Here is a 22,071-nt window from a genome sequence, read left to right as displayed (position 1 = left end):
ACGGTATAACCTGGGCATCTCCTGTATATAATTATATATGTACAGCTGGTATAACCTGGGCATCTCCTGTATATAATTATATATGTACAGCTGGTATAACCTGGGTATCTCCTGTATATAATTATATATGTACAGCTGGTATAACCTGGGTATCTCCTGTATATAATTATATATGTACAGCTGGTATAACCTGGGCATCTCCTGTATATAATTATATATATACAGCCGGTATAACCTAATTATAAATGTACAGCTGGAATAACCTGGGCATCTACTATATATAATTTTATATGTATGTGTCAGGAAATAGGAAGAAGTTCTGATTACTTCAATTACACATACAGAGCTCTCAGCTGCAGTTTCCTCCGCCTGCTATCTCACTGTAATCTGAGACCAGCCAACAACATTCACTGAGATTTTTTGGCTCTATGCTGCAAAGCCAGTCTCTGTCAAAACCCCTCATTCCCCCTCCTGCCTAATACCAGCCAAAACTGGTACAGCCACTTCCCAAACTGCATGGGACTCTTTTGCTCTTTAAAAGTTATGTATACTGGCACCGATCAGGGCTAGATATATAAGGATTATATATTCCGGATGTCCACCGAGAGATCTATAGCTCACTGAAATCGCTAGGAGCTAAACCCAACGAGTTGCAAGGAGCGGATTTCTCCATAAGCGGGTCATATATCTACACCGTGTTTATACATAAAAGAACCCCCCTGATGTGGGGAACATCCTGATCATTGTGTCGTTCTTATATGAGGTTCACACAGTGAGTTATGTATAGAAATGGTTCGTCATAACTCTTAAGAAAGGGGAGGATTCAGCCTCCGAGTGAGGTCACCACAGGGGGAGTGCCTTGGTTTTGGGCTGGGAGATAAGTGAGTGAGACATCAGTCTTCACTAGTCTTTTGTCCTGGGTCTAGCGGCGAGACGGGTGTGTGATGCATCTAGATGTGTGCCCCTCCCCCACAGCACACGGTCAGCCATGAGATGAAATGATATGAACGAAATGTAAGTGTTTTTCAACTTTAATCACATTTTATTTCAAATTTACGGTATATACGATACTTGTCTACTTTTATAATATCTTTTTATACTTCTGTAAACACTGCCTACCTTTTTGGAGTAAAATATATAAAATTACTAGCTTTTTCTCTCCTTGCTCTATAACGTACTGTCGCGTCCTCTGAAGTGAATTGCGCTACTAATTTGGGTGGGCTCCAGACCCGTTATTAAATAAGAAATCGGAGCTGGTGGCAGCGGATTTGTCCTGTGCGTTTGGGAGGCTTTGTAGCGACGGATGGAGTTGATGATTATTGTTCCTGCCTAAGTGGGAGTAGATATATTGCCCTTACTGTAGCGTGCCCATTAGACAGTACAAAGTAAGGCAGCCTTTCTGGTGACTAATTATCCTAGGTGCAGTACCCTGACTGACCTGAGGGTAAGGGGGACGCCAGAGAGCTGCAAGTTCCAAACCGGAACTGGGAAGTGGGATATAGATAAATCCCTTTCAGAAAAGAACTGGGCAACCAAACAACCCCGGTTCATGACAAATTGGTGAGAGCGGCGGGGATGATAAAGGTATCCTCCCAGTGAACCGTGACAGTATGACTGGTATAACCTGGGCATCTTCTGTATATAATCATATATGTACAGCCGGTATAACCTGAGTATCTCCTGTATATAATTATATATGTACAGCCGGTATAACCTGAGTATCTCCTGTATATAATTATATATGTACAGCTGGTATAACCTGGGTGTCTCTTATATATAAGTATATATGTACAGCTGGTATAACCTGGGCATCTTCTGTATATAATTATATATGTACAGCTGGTATAACCTGGGTGTCTCATATATAAGTATATATGTACTGCTGGTATAACCTGGGCATCTTCTGTATATAATTATATATGTACAGCTGGTATAACCTGAGTATCTCCTGTTTATAATTATATATGTACAGCTGGTATAACCTGGGTGTCTCTTATATATAAGTATATATGTACAGCTGGTATAACCTGGGTATCCTTTGTATATAATTAAACAGGTTAAGCTGGTATAAGTGATACATTATATTTAGTGATCCTCTGTATACACACACACTCACACACTGATCAATAATATATATTTCATTATTTTCATCTTATAGGTTTCTGCATGGATTGACCAGTATAAAGCCTTTGGTTCCCTCAGCATTCCGCTTATTTAATGAGTAATTATTTCTTCTTTTTCTCTGTCCGGATATAATATGTTTCTGAATTGTATATTGTAGATTAAGAAAACTTTATGTTTTAACATTGGCATTAATCAATTCTAAATCTATTTATAAATGAGAATTCAATAATTACTTGTACAGATAATCTACCTTGACTTCTCAAATATGCCCATAACAAATGTTCTAAATCCAATTACATTCTGCATAATGAATGATTAATGAATAATCGCCGTCTATTAACTCATGGCTGCTGCCTACAGAACAGGTCTGATTACCACATTTTGTTGATATATTGTTTTCATACTGTAATTATTTGATGCATATGCATGAGATTAGCTTAAGGTCCTAACTGCTAATATAATTTAAACTCAAGAGGCAAGAATATAAAATGGTTGTTATTAAAAGTCTCAATTACATTCATAAGTTTAATAGAATCGCTGTAAATCTTGCATGCCCTAATGACTTGTACAGAGAATCCTAGGTGCAAAGCCGAGCCAGGTCTGAAAACTGAGCACGATACTTTAGGCAGGGTTAAAAACTGCATTTAATTAACCATAGAGGCAACGGCTGGCACGAGCCTAAGGCGGCAGAATAGAGTCCGGCGACAAATAACTAGTTTTTCACAATTAATTTATTCCTTCAAAAAGTGTTATAGATACCTAAACACATAATTTATATATTCATATGATACCTAGGGAAATTTTTATATATGGCCCCTTATTCTAAAGTCAAAAAGAGGATTGTCTGTGTATACTGTCAAAACAGAAGAGTCAATGAAAAAAAGACTTAGGTTGCTAATTTTTCTTATTAAGCAGTATCTGATGGTTACAGTCTATTTTAACTACATAGGGGCAGTATTATAGTAATTATACTCTAATACATAGGAGCAGTATTATAGCAGTTATATTCTTGTACATAGGAGCAGTATTATAGTAGTTATATTCTTGTACATAGGGGCAGTATTATAGTAGTTATATTCTTGTACATAGGAGCAGTATTATAGTAGTTATATTCTTGTACATAGGGGCAGTATTATAGTAGTTATAGTCTTGTACGTAGGGGCAGTATTATAGTAGTTATATTCTTGTACATAGGAGCAGTATTATAGTAGTTATATTCTTGTACATAGGAGCAGTATTATAGTAGTTATATTCTTGTACATGGGGCAGTATTATAGTAGTTATATTCTTGTACATAGGAGCAGTATTATAGTAGTATTCTTGTACATAGGAGCAGTATTATAGTAGTTATATTCTTGTACATAGGGGCAGTATTATAGTAGTTATATTCTTGTACATAGGAGCAGTATTATAGTAGTTATATTCTTGTACATAGGGGCAGTATTATAGTAGTTATATTCTTGTACATAGGGGCAGTATTATAGTAGTTATATTCTTGTACATAGGAGCAGTATTATAGTAGTTATATTCTTGTACATAGGAGCAGTGTTATAGTAGTTATATTCTTGTACATAGGAGCAGTGTTATAGTAGTTATATTCTTGTACATAGGGGCAGTATTATAAGAGTTATATTATTACACAAAGGGGCAGTATTATAGTAGTTATATTCTTGTACATAGGAGCAGTATTATAATAGTTATATTCTTGTACATAGGAGCAGTGTTATAGTAGTTATATTCTTGTACATAGGGGCAGTATTATAGTAGTTATATTCTTGTACATAGGAGCAGAATTATAGTAGTTATATTCTTGTACATAGGAGCAGTATTATAATAGTTATATTCTTGTACATAGAGGCAGTATTATAGTAGTTATATTCTTGCACATAGGAGCAGAATTATAGTAGTTATATTCTTGTACATAGGAGCAGTATTATAGTAGTATTCTTGTACATAGGGACAGTATTATAGTAGTTATATTCTTGTACATAGGGACAGTATTATAGTAGTTATATTCATGTACATAGGAGCAGTATTATAGTAGTATTCTTGTACATAGGGGCAGTATTATAGTAGTTATATTCTTGTACATAGGAGCAGTATTATAGTAGTATTCTTGTACATAGGGACAGTATTATAGTAGTTACATTCTTGTACATAGAGGGCAGTATTATAATAGTTATATTCTTGTATATAGGAGCAGTATTATAGTAGTATTCTTGTACATAGGGGCAGTATTATAGTAGTTATATTCTTGTACATAGGAGGCAGTATTATAGTAGTTATATTCTTGTACATAGGGGCAGTATTATACTAGTTATATTCTTGCACATAGGGGCAGTATTATACTAGTTATATTCTTGCACATAGGGGCAGTATTATATTAGTTATATTCTTGCACATAGGGGCAGCATTATATTAGTTATATTCTTGCACATAGGGGCAGTATTATAGTAGTTATACTCTTGTACATACGAGCAGTATTATAGTAGTTATATTCTTGTACATAGGGGCAGTATTATAGTAGTTATATTCTTGTAGATAGGGGCAGTATTATAGTAGTTATATTCTTGCACATAGGAGCAGTATTATAGTAGTTATATTCTTGTATATAGGAGCAGTATTATAGTATTCTTGTACATAGGGACAGTATTATAGTAGTTATATTCTTGTACATAGGGGCAGTATTATGGTAGTTATATTCTTGTACATAGGGGCAGTATTATAGTAGTTATATTCTTGTACATAGGGGCAGTATTATAGTAGTTATATTCTTGTACATAGGGGCAGTATTATAGTAGTTATATTCTTGTATATAGGAGCAGTATTATAGTAGTTATATTCTTGTACATAGGGGCAGTATTATAGTAGTTATATTCTTGTACATAGGAGCAGTATTATAGTAGTTATATTCTTGTACATACGAGCAGTATTATAGTAGTATTCTTGTACATAGGGACAGTATTATAGTAGTTACATTCTTGTACATAGGGGGCAGTATTATAAAAGTTATATTCTTGTACATAGGGGCAGTATTATACTAGCTATATTCTTGCACATGGGGCAGTATTACAGTAGTTATATTCTTGTACATAGGGGCAGTATTATAGTAGTTATATTCTTGTACATATGAGCAGTATTATAGTAGTTATATTCTTGTACATAGGGGCAGTATTATAGTAGTTATAGTCTTGTACATAGGAGCAGTATTATAGTAGTTATATTCTTGTATATAGGAGCAGTATTATAGTAGTTATATTCTTGTACTTAGGGGCAGTATTATAGTAGTTATATTCTTGTACATAGGGGCAGTATTATAGTAGTTATATTCTTGTACATAGGGGCAGTATTATACTAGTTATATTCTTGTACATAGGGGCAGTATTATAGTAGTTATATTCTTGTACATAGGAGCAGTATTATAGTAGTTATATTCTTGTACATAGGGGCAGTATTATAGTAGTTATATTCTTGTACATAGGAGCAGTATTATAGTAGTTATATTCTTGTACATAGGGGCAGTATTATAGTAGTTATATTCTTGTACATAGGAGCAGTATTATAGTAATTATATTCTTGTATATATGAGCAGTATTATAGTAATTTTATTTGTGTACATAGGGGCAGTATTACAGTAGTTATAATCTTGTACATAGGGGCAGTATTATAGTAGTTATATTCTTGTACATAGGGGCAGTATTATAGTAGTTATATTCTTGTACATAGGAGCAGTATTATAGTAGTTATATTCTTGTATATAGGAGCAGTATTATAGTAGTTATATTCTTGTCCATAGGGGCAGTATTATAGTAGTTATATTCTTGTACATAGGGACAGTATTTTAGTAGTTATATTCTTGTACATAGGGGCAGTATTATAGTAGTTATATTCTTGTACATAGAGGCAGTATTATAGTAGTTATATTCTTGTACATAGGAGCAGTATTATAGTAGTTATATTCTTGTACATAGGGGCAGTATTATAGTAGTTATATTCTTGTACATATGAGCAGTATTATAGTAGTTATATTCTTGTACATAGGGGCAGTATTATAGTAGTTATATTCTTGTACATAGGAGCAGTATTATAGTAATTATATTCTTGTATATATGAGCAGTATTATAGTAATTATATTTGTGTGCATAGGGGCAGTATTACAGTAGTTATAATCTTGTACATAGGGGCAGTATTATAGTAGTTATATTCTTGTATATAGGAGCAGTATTATAGTAGTTATATTCTTGTCCATAGGGGCAGTATTATAGTAGTTATATTCTTGTACATAGGGACAGTATTATAGTAGTTATATTCTTGTACATAGGGGCAGTATTATAGTAGTTATATTCTTGTACATAGAGGCAGTATTATAGTAGCTATATTCTTGTACATAGGGTGTTGTGATTTTGCTTTTTGCTCCCTCTAGTGGTCATTAGTGATTTGACTCTGGAGCTTCTGTCTTTTCCTATATCCTCACCTGTGCCGTTAGTTCAGGGGCGTTGCTATATAAGCTCCCTGGACCTTCAGTTCAATGCCTGGCATCGTTGAAATCAGAGCTAATCTGTTGTGCTCTTGTCCTATGATCCTGGTTCCTGTATTTCTAGCTAAGTCTGCTTCTTTGCTTTTGTTTTGTTTTGTATTTTTGTCCAGCTTGTTCCTATCTGTATCCTGACCTTTGCTGGAAGCTCTAGGGGGGCTGGTGTTCTCCCCCCGGACCGTTAGACGGTTCGGGGGTTCTTGAATCTCCAGCGTGGATTTTTATAGGGTTTTTGTTGACCAGATAAGTTATCTTGCTATATTCTGCTATTAGTAAGCTGGCCTCTCTTTGCTGAACCTGGTTCATTTCTGTGTTTGTCATTTCCTCTTACCTCACCGTTATTATTTGTGGGGGGCTTGTATCTTGCTTTGGGGTCCCTTTCTCTGGAGGCAAGAGAGGTCTTTGTTTTCTTCTCCTAGGGGTAGTTAGATTCTCCGGCTGGCGCGAGTCATCTTGCGATCACCGTAGGCATGATCCCCGGCTACTTCTAGTGTTGGCGTTAGGAGTAGCTATTTGGTCAACCCAGTTACCACAGCCCTATGAGCTGGATTTTTGAATATCGCAGACTTACACGTTCCTCTGAGACCCTGTCCACTGGGGTCATAACAGTATGCCAGGCCAGTATTAAATGTTTAATGCATTGCAGAAGTGGGATTATAAGAAAGAAAATTTTGAGGTTTTTTTTTCCCTCTCTCATTTTTTTTTTCTTTTCCCCTTTACCTCAGAGTGGCTTAAGCTTGCTGCAGACATGAATGTCCAGACCTTGCCGCTCGTGTGCAGGGTATACAAGATTATGTTACCAGAAATCCTAGGTCTGAACCCAAGATTCCGATTCCTGAACTGTTTTCAGGAGACCGATTTAAGTTTAGGAATTTCAGGAATAATTGTAAATTGTTTTTGTCCCTGAAACCTTGTTCGTCTGGAGACTCTGCTCAACAAGTAAAAATTGTTATTTCATTCTTACGGGGTGACCCTCAAGATTGGGCTTTTTCGTTGGCGCCAGGAGATCCGGCATTGGCTGATATTGATGCGTTTTTTCTGGCGCTCGGTTTACTTTATGAGGAACCCAATCTTGAGATTCAGGCAGAGAAAGCCTTGCTGGCTATGTCTCAGGGCCAGGACGAGGCTGAGGTGTATTGCCAAAAATTTCGGAAATGGTCCGTGCTGACACATTGGAACGAGTGTGCACTGGCCGCTAATTTTAGAAATGGCCTTTCTGAGGCCATTAAGAATGTTATGGTGGGTTTTCCCATTCCCACAGGTCTGAATGATACCATGTCCCTGGCTATTCAAATTGACCGGCGGTTGCGGGAGCGCAAAACCGCAAATTCCCTCATGTTGTTGTCTGAACGGACACCTGATTTGATGCAATGTGATAGAATCCTGACTAGAAATGAGAGGAAAATTCATAGACGCCGGAATGGCTTGTGCTACTACTGTGGTGATTCTACACATGTTATCTCAGCATGCTCTAAACGTATATCTAAGGTTGTTAGTCCTGTCACCGTTGGTAATTTGCATCCTAAGTTTATTCTGTCTGTAACTTTGATTTGCTCACTGTCATCTTATCCTGTCATGGCGTTTGTAGATTCAGGTGCTGCCCTGAGTCTTATGGATCTCTCATTTGCTAAGCGCTGTGGTTTTATTCTTGAACCATTAGAAAATCCTATCCCTCTTAGGGGTATTGATGCTACGCCATTAGCAGAAAATAAACCGCAGTATTGGACACAGGTTACCATGTGCATGACTCCTGAACACCGCGAGGTGATACGTTTTCTCGTTCTACATAAAATGCATGATTTGGTTGTTTTGGGGCTGCCATGGTTACAGACCCATAATCCAGTCCTTGACTGGAAGGCTATGTCAGTGTCTAGTTGGGGCTGTCGTGGTATTCATGAGGATTCCCTGCCTGTGTCTATTGCTTCTTCTACGCCTTCGGAAGTTCCGGAGTACTTGTCTGATTATCAGGATGTCTTTAGCGAGTCCAGGTCCAGTGCATTGCCTCCTCATAGGGAATGTGACTGTGCAATAGATTTGATTCCAGGCAGTAAATTTCCTAAGGGAAGACTGTTTAATCTGTCGATACCTGAACATACCGCTATGCGTTCATATATCAAGGAGTCTCTGGAGAAAGGACACATCCATCCGTCTTCTTCCCCTCTTGGTGCGGGATTCTTTTTTGTGGCTAAAAAGGACGGATCTTTGAGGCCTTGTATTGACTATCGGCTTTTAAATAAGATCACTGTCAAATTTCAGTATCCTTTGCCGCTGTTGTCTGACTTGTTTGCCCGGATTAAAGGTGCCAAGTGGTTTACCAAGATAGACCTTCGTGGTGCGTACAACCTTGTGCGCATTAAGCAAGGGGATGAATGGAAAACCGCATTCAATACGCCCGAAGGTCATTTTGAGTACTTGGTGATGCCTTTTGGGCTCTCTAATGCCCCTTCAGTTTTTCAGTCCTTTATGCATGACATTTTCCGGAACTATCTGGATAAATTTTTGATCGTTTATCTGGATGATATTCTGTTTTTTTCTGATAATTGGGACTCGCATGTGGAGCAGGTCAGGATGGTCTTTAAAATTTTGCGTGAAAATTCTTTGTTTGTCAAGGGCTCAAAGTGTCTTTTTGGTGTACAGAAGGTTCCCTTTTTGGGGTTCATTTTTTCCCCTTCTGCTGTGGAGATGGACCCAGTCAAGGTCCGAGCTATTCTTGATTGGACTCAGCCCTCGTCAGTTAAGAGTCTTCAGAAGTTCTTGGGTTTCGCTAACTTCTACCGTCGTTTTATCGCTAACTTTTCTAGCATTGTGAAACCTTTGACGGATATGACCAAGAAGGGCTCCGATGTGGTTAATTGGGCTCCTGCTGCCGTGGAGGCTTTCCAGGAGTTGAAACGTCGGTTTACTTCGGCGCCTGTTTTGTGCCAGCCTGATGTCTCGCTTCCCTTTCAGGTTGAGGTGGATGCTTCAGAGATTGGAGCAGGGGCCGTTTTGTCGCAGAGAGGCCCTGGTTGCTCTGTTATGAGACCTTGCGCCTTTTTCTCTAGGAAGTTTTCGCCTGCGGAGCGAAATTATGATGTGGGCAATCGGGAGTTGTTGGCCATGAAATGGGCATTTGAGGAGTGGCGTCATTGGCTCGAGGGTGCTAAGCATCGTGTGGTGGTCTTGACTGATCACAAAAATCTGATGTATCTCGAGTCTGCTAAACGCCTGAATCCTAGACAGGCCCGCTGGTCATTGTTTTTCTCCCGTTTTGACTTTGTTGTCTCGTATTTACCAGGTTCAAAAAATGTGAAGGCCGATGCTCTTTCCAGGAGCTTTGTGCCTGATGCTCCTGGAGTCGCTGAACCTGTTGGTATTCTTAAGGATGGTATTATCTTGTCAGCTATTTCTCCAGATCTGCGACGTGTGTTGCAGAGATTTCAGGCTGATAGGCCTGATTCTTGTCCACCTGACAGACTGTTTGTGCCTGATAAGTGGACCAGCAGAGTCATTTCCGAGGTTCATTCCTCGGTGTTGGCAGGTCACCCAGGAATTTTTGGCACCAGAGATCTGGTGGCCAGATCCTTTTGGTGGCCTTCCTTGTCTAGGGATGTGCGGTCATTTGTACAGTCCTGTGGGACTTGTGCTCGAGCTAAGCCTTGCTGTTCTCGTGCCAGCGGGTTGCTCTTGCCTTTGCCTGTCCCTAAGAGACCTTGGACACATATCTCCATGGATTTCATTTCTGATCTTCCGGTGTCTCAAGGCATGTCTGTTATCTGGGTGATATGTGATCGCTTCTCCAAGATGGTCCATTTGGTTCCTTTGCCTAAGCTGCCTTCCTCTTCCGATCTGGTTCCTGTGTTTTTCCAGAACGTGGTTCGTTTGCACGGCATCCCTGAGAATATTGTGTCAGACAGAGGATCCCAGTTCGTTTCCAGATTCTGGCGATCCTTTTGTAGTAGGATGGGCATTGACTTGTCGTTTTCGTCTGCTTTCCATCCTCAGACTAATGGACAGACGGAGCGAACTAATCAGACTTTGGAGGCTTATTTGAGGTGTTTTGTCTCTGCTGATCAGGACGATTGGGTGACCTTCTTGCCGTTGGCTGAGTTTGCCCTTAATAATTGGGCTAGTTCCGCCACCTTGGTTTCGCCGTTTTTCTGCAACTCTGGTTTCCACCCTCGTTTTTCTTCGGGTCATGTGGAACCTTCTGACTGCCCTGGGGTGGATTCTGTGGTGGATAGGTTGCAGCGGATCTGGAATCTTGTGGTGGACAACTTGAAGTTGTCACAGGAGAGGGCTCAGCGCTTTGCCAACCGCCGCCGCGGTGTGGGTCCCCGACTACGTGTTGGGGATTTGGTGTGGCTTTCTTCCCGCTTTGTTCCTATGAAGGTTTCCTCTCCCAAATTTAAACCTCGTTTTATTGGTCCTTACAAGATATTGGAAATTCTTAATCCTGTATCCTTTCGCCTGGATCTTCCTGTGTCGTTTGCTATCCACAACGTGTTTCATAGGTCCTTGTTGCGGCGGTACGTTGTGCCTGTGGTTCCTTCTGCTGAGCCTCCTGCTCCGGTGTTGGTTGAGGGCGAGTTGGAGTACGTGGTGGAGAAGATCTTGGATTCTCGTCTCTCCAGGCGGAGGCTTCAGTACCTGGTCAAGTGGAAGGGCTATGGTCAGGAAGATAATTCCTGGGTGGTCGCCTCTGATGTTCATGCGGCCGATTTAGTTCGTGCCTTTCACGCCGCTCGTCCTGATCGCCCTGGTGGTCGTGGTGAGGGTTCGGTGACCCCTCACTAAGGGGGGGGGGTACTGTTGTGATTTTGCTTTTTGCTCCCTCTAGTGGTCATTAGTGATTTGACTCTGGAGCTTCTGTCTTTTCCTATATCCTCACCTGTGCCGTTAGTTCAGGGGCGTTGCTATATAAGCTCCCTGGACCTTCAGTTCAATGCCTGGCATCGTTGAAATCAGAGCTAATCTGTTGTGCTCTTGTCCTATGATCCTGGTTCCTGTATTTCTAGCTAAGTCTGCTTCTTTGCTTTTTGCTTTTGTTTTGTTTTGTATTTTTGTCCAGCTTGTTCCTATCTGTATCCTGACCTTTGCTGGAAGCTCTAGGGGGGCTGGTGTTCTCCCCCCGGACCGTTAGACGGTTCAGGGGTTCTTGAATCTCCAGCGTGGATTTTTATAGGGTTTTTGTTGACCAGATAAGTTATCTTGCTATATTCTGCTATTAGTAAGCTGGCCTCTCTTTGCTGAACCTGGTTCATTTCTGTGTTTGTCATTTCCTCTTACCTCACCGTTATTATTTGTGGGGGGCTTGTATCTTGCTTTGGGGTCCCTTTCTCTGGAGGCAAGAGAGGTCTTTGTTTTCTTCTACTAGGGGTAGTTAGATTCTCCGGCTGGCGCGAGTCATCTAGCGATCACCGTAGGCATGATCCCCGGCTACTTCTAGTGTTGGCGTTAGGAGTAGCTATTTGGTCAACCCAGTTACCACAGCCCTATGAGCTGGATTTTTGAATATCGCAGACTTACACGTTCCTCTGAGACCCTGTCCACTGGGGTCATAACAATAGGGAGCAGTGTTATAGTAGTTATATTCTTGTACATAGGAGCAGTATTATAGTAGTTATATTCTTGTACATAGGAGCAGTATTATAGCAGTTATATTCTTGTACATAGGAGCAGTATTATAGTAGTTATATTCATGTACATAGGAGCAGTATTATAGTAGTTATATTGTTGTACATAGGGGCAGTATTATAGTAGTTATATTCTTGTACATAGGAGAAGTATTATAGCAGTTATATTCTTGTACATAGGGGGCAGTATTATAGTAGTTATATTCTTGTACATAGGGGCAGTATTATAGTAGTTATATTCTTGTACATAGGGGCAGTATTATACTAGTTATATTCTTGCACATAGGGGCAGTATTATAGTAGTTATATTCTTGTACATAGGAGCTGTATTATAGTAGTTATATTCTTGTACATAGGGGCAGTATTATAGTAGTTATATTCTTGTACATAGGAGCAGTATTATAGTAGTTATATTCTTGTACATAGGGGCAGTATTATAGTAGTTATATTCTTGTACATAGGAGCAGTATTATAGTAATTATATTCTTGTATATATGAGCAGTATTATAGTAATTATATTTGGGGCAGTATTACAGTAGTTAGAATCTTGTACATAGGGGCAGTATTATAGTAGTTATATTCTTGTACATAGGAGCAGTATTATAGTAGTTATATTCTTGTACATAGGAGCAGTATTATAGTAGTTATATTATTGTACATAGGGAGCAGTATTATAGTAGTTATATTCTTGTACATAGGAGCAGTATTATAGTAGTTATATTGTTGTACATAGGGGCAGTATTATAGTAGTTATATTCTTGTACATAGGAGAAGTATTATAGTAGTTATATTCTTGTACAAAGGGGCAGTATTATAGTAGTTATATTCTTGTACATAGGAGCAGTATTATAGTAGTTATATTCATGTACATAGGAGCAGTATTATAGTAGTTATATTGTTGTACATAGGAGCAGTATTATAGTAGTTATATTTGTGTACATTGGGGGCAGTATTATAGTAGTTATATTCTTGTACATAGGAGCAGTATTATAGCAGTTATATTCTTGTACATAGGAGCAGTATTATAGTAGTTATATTCATGTACATAGGAGCAGTATTATAGTAGTTATATTGTTGTACATAGGAGCAGTATTATAGTAGTTATATTCGTGTACATAGGGGGCAGTATTATAGTAGTTATATTCTTGTACATAGGGGCAGTATTATAGTAGTTATATTCTTGTACATAGGGGGCAGTATTATAGCAGTTATATTCTTGTACATACGGGCAGTATTATAGTAGATATATTCTTGTACATAGGGGCAGTATTATAGTAGTTATATTCTTGTACATAGGAGCAGTATTATAGTAGTTATATTCTTGTACATAGGAGAAGTATTATAGTAGTTATATTCTTGTACATAGGGGGCAGTATTATAGTAGTTATATTCTTGTACATAGGGGGCAGTATTATAGCAGTTATATTCTTGTACATAGGGGGCAGTATTATAGTAGTTATATTCTTGTACATAGGAGCAGTATTATAGCAGTTATATTCTTGTACATAGGAGCAGTATTATAGTAGTTATATTCATGTACATAGGAGCAGTATTATAGTAGTTATATTGTTGTACATAGGGGCAGTATTATAGTAGTTATATTCTTGTACATAGGAGAAGTATTATAGCAGTTATATTCTTGTACATAGGGGGCAGTATTATAGTAGTTATATTCTTGTACATAGGGGCAGTATTATAGTAGTTATATTCCTGTACATAGGAGCAGTATTATAGTAGTTATATTCTTGTACATAGGGGCAGTATTATAGTAGTTATATTCTTGTACATAGGGGCAGTATTATAGTAGTTATATTCCTGTACATAGGAGCAGTATTATAGTAGTTATATTCTTGTACATAGGGGCAGTATTATAGTAGTTATATTCTTGTACATAGGGGCAGTATTATACTAGTTATATTCTTGCACATAGGGGCAGTATTATAGTAGTTATATTCTTGTACATAGGAGCTGTATTATAGTAGTTATATTCTTGTACATAGGGGCAGTATTATAGTAGTTATATTCTTGTACATAGGAGCAGTATTATAGTAGTTATATTCTTGTACATAGGGGCAGTATTATAGTAGTTATATTCTTGTACATAGGAGCAGTATTATAGTAATTATATTCTTGTATATATGAGCAGTATTATAGTAATTATATTTGTGTACATAGGGGCAGTATTACAGTAGTTAGAATCTTGTACATAGGGGCAGTATTATAGTAGTTATATTCTTGTACATAGGAGCAGTATTATAGTAGTTATATTCTTGTACATAGGAGCAGTATTATAATAGTTATATTCTTGTACATAGGAGCAGTGTTATAGTAGTTATATTATTGTACATAGGGGCAGTATTATAGTAGTTATATTCTTGTACATAGGAGAAGTATTATAGTAGTTATATTCTTGTACAAAGGGGCAGTATTATAGTAGTTATATTCTTGTACATAGGAGCAGTATTATAGTAGTTATATTGTTGTACATAGGGGCAGTATTATAGTAGTTATATTCTTGTACATAGGAGAAGTATTATAGTAGTTATATTCTTGTACAAAGGGGCAGTATTATAGTAGTTATATTCTTGTACATAGGAGCAGTATTATAGTAGTTATATTCATGTACATAGGAGCAGTATTATAGTAGTTATATTGTTGTACATAGGAGCAGTATTATAGTAGTTATATTCGTGTACATTGGGGGCAGTATTATAGTAGTTATATTCTTGTACATAGGAGCAGTATTATAGCAGTTATATTCTTGTACATAGGAGCAGTATTATAGTAGTTATATTCATGTACATAGGAGCAGTATTATAGTAGTTATATTGTTGTACATAGGAGCAGTATTATAGTAGTTATATTCGTGTACATAGGGGGCAGTATTATAGTAGTTATATTCTTGTACATAGGGGCAGTATTATAGTAGTTATATTCTTGTACATAGGGGGCAGTATTATAGCAGTTATATTCTTGTACATACGGGCAGTATTATAGTAGATATATTCTTGTACATAGGGGCAGTATTATAGTAGTTATATTCTTGTACATAGGAGCAGTATTATAGTAGTTATATTCTTGTACATAGGAGCAGTATTATAGTAGTTATATTCTTGTACATAGGGGGCAGTATTATAGCAGTTATATTCTTGTACATAGGGGGCAGTATTATAGTAGACATATTCTTGTACTTAGTTGGCAGTATTATATCACTTATACCTTGGGGCAGTATTCTATTACTTAGATGTTATTTTCTTGAGCATTACTTAGCCGTCCTTTGACAATCTCATTGCTATTTCATGTCATTTGCTCCTCTTTTTGGTCTTGTAAACCTCTCACGACACAATATTGTAAAGCTTTCAATCCCTTAAAGCTGAGCAGAGGGTTGAGGCAATTGGCTTTGGCGCACACAGTAGCTTAGAGAACATCTGTGAGATTTAATAAGAATAGTAGCGCTCGTCTCTGTGCCGCATTTATGGAACAAATCAAACAAGAGCAGCATTTTATTAAGTTTCTGGTGAGAGAGGCACACAGGGACAAACATTGTCCAAATCCGAAATAAAAGAGATTCCAACTTCTCAGCAGTTTTCTCTTAGTCAGAACAAATCCCTAAAGATATATTCTGTTCTCTTACACACCGGATTTGACAAGAAATGCATGTTCTCGCTCAGAAAATAGCAGTCACATGTAGAGTTGTGGTTTACCACTGCAGGACAGAAAAACATTGACATTGTTGGTTTTCGTATCCTCCTGGGTTGGGTTTCTAAACTCCTCGTACAAGGATTTCTTGGTCTTTTGTGACCAGCCGTGCGTTGGAGTGAGACCACGGTTCCTTTTTTTTCAATAGTTTCTTTTTTTTTAAGTGTTGAGTTCTACTTTATGTTGATGATCTTAATCATGTGACCCCTAAAGGATTATTCCCAAAGGTATCACATATCTACATGATTGGCAATCGCTTTCTGAATTAGTGGGGTCCGGCTGCAGGGACCCAGACACAGAGATCTGACATTCCCCTGCCAGAATCTGCCAAATACAGGTCTCAGTTTTGTCCCATCACTCCCATTAAAAATGGTTGGAGTTGTGGTGTCTTCATATCAACTGGGCCCCTTTCTGGAGATCGCTGATGGTCTCAGCGGTCCGACCCCCCGCTAATCAGAAAGCTATCATCTATTCTTTGGATATAAAACTCATTCCATCTCCTTTGTGAATTGATATTATGTACAGATGACCCAAACAAATGATTTGCACTACCCTGGTCCAGCGGCCATGTCTGTAGTCCAAGGCTGCCGGACCAGGACCATGGGGACAGCCTACTTTCTGCTGGGATCCTTGGTCCCACCATAATGTCATCTTGGTGGCATCACACTTGCATGGGGACTACTAATAAAAAAGAGGCACTGAGGATTCTGGCAGGTTGGAGACAGATAACAGGACTCTGTTCCAGCAGCTATGGACTAAGGATCATGCAAATATTTGGTATCATCTCTTACATTTTCTTGAGAAAAATAAACAATCCTAAAGCAAAGGATAAACTGGGTCCTGGTTTGCGGCATGAAGAAGAGTAGGTTCCAGTTTGCCTCCATTCTCCAGGCCCTTCCCACATACATCAAGATCTAAGCCCTTTATTTCCAAGTGCCCCTTGCCAGTCGTTTGGCCAACTTTTGCGGTGCCAATTCCCCTGATAAGTGGCATTTGTAAGGATAGAGCCGGCTGATTCCCTAATCTCTGGCCATCATGACAAGTGCCAGCTATGGGAGTTGCCACTGATTTTACAATGATACAATGTATCTTCGAGAAGTAAACATAAAATCCAACTTTCCTTTTTGTGATTCCTCTGCCGCTTTCTGTTCTGTGACTCCCCGGGATTTTAATGATCCTCAATAAACCTATGGATTTTATTGCTCGTCCTCGGTGTTTCATTGTCAGCGGAGCTCTGCCACTTTCTGCCAATGTAAATGATGACACGGACAGCGAGATTCTGATGGGCAAAATCCGGCTACAGAATAATATTAGATACATTACTGGTTCCGAGTTACGCTCTCACTGATATTTCTTTCTTACTGATATTTCTGCATTTTCTTAAGGACGACATCTGTATGCTGAAAATCCGAATACTAGATTGTCAGAAAGGGCAGTAAAATGTGATCAGCGCCAGCCTTATATGTACTAGGGGCCGTGTTAAAGGGGTTGTCCACTACCTTAAATTAATTAGTCTTCCCTGTAAATAAAAAAAACAATCCAAAACATAAGCTCACCTTCCGTTCCAGCGATGTCGGCGTTGGGTATAACAGGGCCCGGCATCCAATCAGCAGCTCCTATTAGGCTCTTGTGTTTCACAAGCAGAAGAAGTAAGAGCACAACAGTCTAATAGCAACTGATTGGCTGCAGGGCTCACGTGGTACAACCATGCCATATGAACCCTGGCAGAACCACGCTGTAGCAGCACCTGTGCGAAAAGGGAGCATTTTCTTTATTTGTTTCTTTTACTACTACTACTTTATTTAAAAACAGGTTGTCCAGGAAGTGGACAACCCCTTTAACCTGCCATCACTTGTATTTCACAGATACGGTATGTATAAAGCTGTACTGGCATTCTGTGCCAGCATCCAACTGAAAAGGACACGAGAGGAGTGGCTTGTCAGATATTAGCCAATCAGCATTGCTCATTATGCTCCTCCCTCCTGTTATGTTCAGTTGGATGCTGACACATAATGAAGCTTCATAATATGTCCATTGTGAACATATTCTTGTTTTTCATTTGAAGGAACAAACTGTTATCTGATAACTGAAGTCAATTATATATCATGGAGCGTTAATGTGCAGGAAAAGGTAAGCAGACAACCAGAAACCCATCTGGTGAACCTCATCTTATTATGGTAATGGGATAAACCAACGGTCAGATAAACCTTGCAATCGTTGGAGCAGTCACCTCTGCAAATTGTGGACCTCCATGTGCAGCGATGTCGGCACCATGTACCTCCGCAGGAGATGAGCGCCGCTGAAACTAGCGCAATGCAAATGGACAAGATAAGTGCATGCTCCAGTATTCTTCACTGCAGATAATTGCTCAGATGCACTCACACATTGACTTTCACTGATCACTTTGCTTCTTCCTGCGCGGCCCAACTTCACATTGAACGGAGCCGTGATCTCGGCTTCCCGGACCCTGGGAGTGGGATTCGGCTACTGTGCAATCAGAGACATAATTGCAGTAGTAAATTGTGCACTCTTATGCTACACCTCAATGTGCAATATTACTGTAAACTCATTGTATTTCCAGATTTTGAGGCAAGTTAACCCTTAAAAGAATAGCAGACAGTTCTCCACGGAACGGGTACTCCCATGTTAAGGACTTATTGAAACAATGGTGCTAGTGGAAAGGCCATTGACATCTATGATGGGCTTACACTGAAGGTTCGGACATCTTTGACCCATTATCCTGGATTTTTCAATGACAGTAGCTTTTCTCACTCTTTAGTTGGTTTCCAACTTCTTTACCTGTTGCTAAACTACAACTCCTTGCATATCCTGATGGCATCCAGTTGACTTGTCATGCTAGGAGTTGTAGTTTTGCACCAGTATGAGAGCCCTCGGTTGGTTGGAGGCCATTGTTCTGCCGGTAGGTAACGCTGATTCTCTGCTCTTGGGTGCAGACTATTACTGGAGAAGCGATGGTCACTGCCCCGCCGAGTCTAATAGATGGTCACAGACGGCGCTGATGATGGAAACGTGTCATTTAGCATCAGCATAAAACTTAATTATGTCCCTTTATTTTTTATGACATTATTAATACTTAGCTGCAGCCCGTGCATCAACGCCGAAATCCCAGGAATCTTTGCAGGAAAGCCTCGCTAATGTGGCGTCTTCCCCTACATTTGACTCAGCGTGAAAGCACTAAAACTGCCCGGCCGTCCCTTAATGGGCACATGCGCCACATCGACTCACAGGCTCGGCAAGTCAATATCAATAAACATAAGTAAAAAAGCAATATTGTGTCTTCAAGTAATTTGCAGTTGAAGAAGAAAAGAAGGAGAATGGATACCTGGGGAAGAGCGCGCATTCCTTCTAGAAGAAGAGCCGCTTCACGCTCACCATGACTTCTTCACTGGTTAAAGGAAAGAAATGTTATTAATGCCGCGGACTAGATACAAACACATCAGTACTGAGCAAATTACAACATGTCTTTACAGATTTTTACCATTTCTTGTTCTTTAGAATAATAAAAAAAATCCCATTGTAATATACTGTATATTCCTGACCACAATGTTAACCCTATTACAAAGGTTGTTTCCAACCAGATGGGAATATCTGCTGGGGGTCCGACGGCACCAATCCCCAGAAACAATGCCCTGTTAGGATGGAGCGGGGGTTGGACATCGTCTATGGGACGGCCAGATATAGCTCAGCACTGTATGTGGCCATTTCCGGCAACCCCATAGACAATAAACGGAGCGTTGGTGATTGTACATGACTACCACACTATTCTAATAAGACATTTCAGATCTCTGTTTTGGGAACCAATGGAATTTCCCATTGGAGATGAAGGAATCTCCTAAAATATATTTCAGACAGGTTGGCTACAAATTGAATGGAAGGTTAATATTGGCACACAAAAAAATAATCTGATTTACTATTATTATTATTTATTATTATAGCGCCATTTATTCCATGGTGCTTTACATGTGAGGAGGGGTATACATAATATAAACAAGTACAATAATCTTAAACAATACAAGTCACGACTGGTACAGGAGGAGAGAGGACCCTGCCCGTGAGGGCTCACAATCTACAAGGGATGGGTGAGAATACAGTAGGCGAGGATAGAGCTGGTCGTCCAACGGTTTGGTCGATCGGTGGTTACTGCAGGTTGTAGGCTTGTCGGAAGAGGTGGGTCTTCAGGTTCTTTTTGAAGGTTTCGATGGTAGGCGAGAGTCTGAGAGAAATCTTGTATGCGATTGTGGGAAGAGGAGATAAGAGGGGAGTAGAGAAGGAGATCTTGTGAGGATCGGAGGTTGCGTGTAGGTAAGTACCGGGAGACGAGGTCACAGATGTATGGAGGAGACAGGTTGTGGATGGCTTTGTACGTCATGGTTAGGGTTTTGTACTGGAGTCTCTGGGTAATGGGGAGCCAGTGAAGGGATTGACAGAGCGGAGAGGCCGGGGAACAGCGGGGGGACAGGTGGATTAGTCGGGCAGCAGAGTTTAGAATAGATTGGAGGGGTGCGAGAGTGTTAAAGAGGAAACCTCAAAGAAAAAGGTTGCACTAGTCAAGGTAGGAGATGATGAGGGCATGTACTAGGGTTTTTACAGATTGTTGATTAAGGAATGTGCGGATCCAGGAAATATTTTTGAGTTTGAGTCGGCAGAAGTGGAAAGGGCTTGGATGTGAGGTTTGAAGGAGAGATTAGATTCCAGAGTCACCCCGAGGCAGGGAGCTTGCGGGACTAGGGAAAGGGGGCAGCAATTGACTTTAATGGATAGGCCTGTTGGGAGGTTGAGTAGGATGGGGGAAAGATGATGAATTCTGTTTTACACATGTTAAGTTTTAGAAATATAGCATAGAAGAAGGATGAAATAGCGGACAGACATTGAGAGATTCTGGTTAGTAGGGAGGTGATGTTGGGTACATAGAGGTAGATCTTTGTGTCATCAGCATTGAGGTGACTCTGCAAGCCGTCAAAGTATGAGCTGTCCCGAGCCAAAAGTGGAGACAGAGAAGAGCAGGAGTCCTTGAACAGAACTTTTGGGGAAATGGACTGAAAAGCCATTTATTATGATCTGAGGTCTCTCCACACTCCAAAGTATATTAAAACGAATGGCTGGGAAAGGTTAAAAAAATAGTAAAAAATTATACTCATCTTTGCAAGGCTGACCCCTTACTCCCTCTGACATAACATCATCTAAACACAGCAGTGATCAGAGCTAGCGCCAGTTACTGCTGTTATCGGCAGATGCCGGCTGTATAACACAGCCGGCATCTGTGTTAAATGGAACAGGTTTTCCTCCTATAACAGCACAGCACATGCATGGAAGCTGTCACTTAGGAGTCAGGGGCGGTCCTGTTTAGTGATTTACAGCCTCCCTTGAATGATGCACGCACTGTATGGGTCCATCCACAGGACAGAAAGTGCAAGAGTTAAAATAAGTTACATACAAGTAGTATGGAATCTTTTCCAATTATTGTATCAATCTGATAATTCCATGCTGTTTTACAGCAGAACGGCACAAATATATGACACTAGATGGTGGCCCAATTCTAACGCATCGGGTATTCTAGAATATGCATGTCCACGTAGTATATTGCCCAGCTACATAGCATATTGCCCAGTGACGTAGTATACAGCACAGAGCCACGTAGCATATTGCACAGCGATGTAGTATATTGCCCAGCTACGTAGTATATTGCCCATCCACGTATGTCACAGGTTAAAAAATAAAAAATAAACATACTCACCTTCCGATCCGAGGGCCCCTTGTAGTTCTAACATACTCACCATACTTGTAGTTCTGTCGCCTGTGCGCGGTACAGGCGGCAGCTTCCGGTCCCAGGGTGTGATGACGTCGCGGTCACATGACCGTGACGTCATGGCAGGTCCTTCTCCCATACGATCCTTGCTACCGGACCCTGCCGCTTGCACGGAGCGGTTACCGGAGGGTCGCGAGGAGCGGGAAAGGAGGCAGAAGGTGAGTATATAATGATTTTTAATTTTTTACAATTATTTTTAACATTAGTTCCTTTTACTATTGACGCTGCATAGGCAGCGTCAATAGTAAAAACTTGGTCACATAGGGTTAATA

General features: G+C 39.7%; 1 protein-coding gene across 14 annotated transcripts in view; it reads right to left on the bottom strand.

Annotated features, from left to right (window-relative positions):
• Positions 1-22,071, bottom strand: part of DAB1 (DAB adaptor protein 1) — a 759,978-nt gene that overhangs the window by 364,088 nt on the left and 373,819 nt on the right. For 12 of the 14 annotated variants that reach the window (XM_077276888.1, XM_077276893.1, XM_077276896.1 and 9 more), the window contains one exon: positions 19,316-19,378. The exons of the other annotated variants lie outside the window; for them this stretch is intronic. The gene's annotated coding sequence lies outside the window, so the exon portion shown is untranslated. The remainder of the gene's footprint in view (positions 1-19,315; positions 19,379-22,071) is intronic. 14 annotated transcript variants of the gene reach the window in all.

Source organism: Ranitomeya variabilis, chromosome 8 (genome assembly GCF_051348905.1).
Source record: "Ranitomeya variabilis isolate aRanVar5 chromosome 8, aRanVar5.hap1, whole genome shotgun sequence".
In the NCBI taxonomy this organism is placed as follows: Eukaryota; Metazoa; Chordata; class Amphibia; order Anura; family Dendrobatidae; genus Ranitomeya; species Ranitomeya variabilis.
Note: the sequence above shows the minus strand (reverse complement) of the source record. Positions and strands in the feature narration are given on the sequence as shown.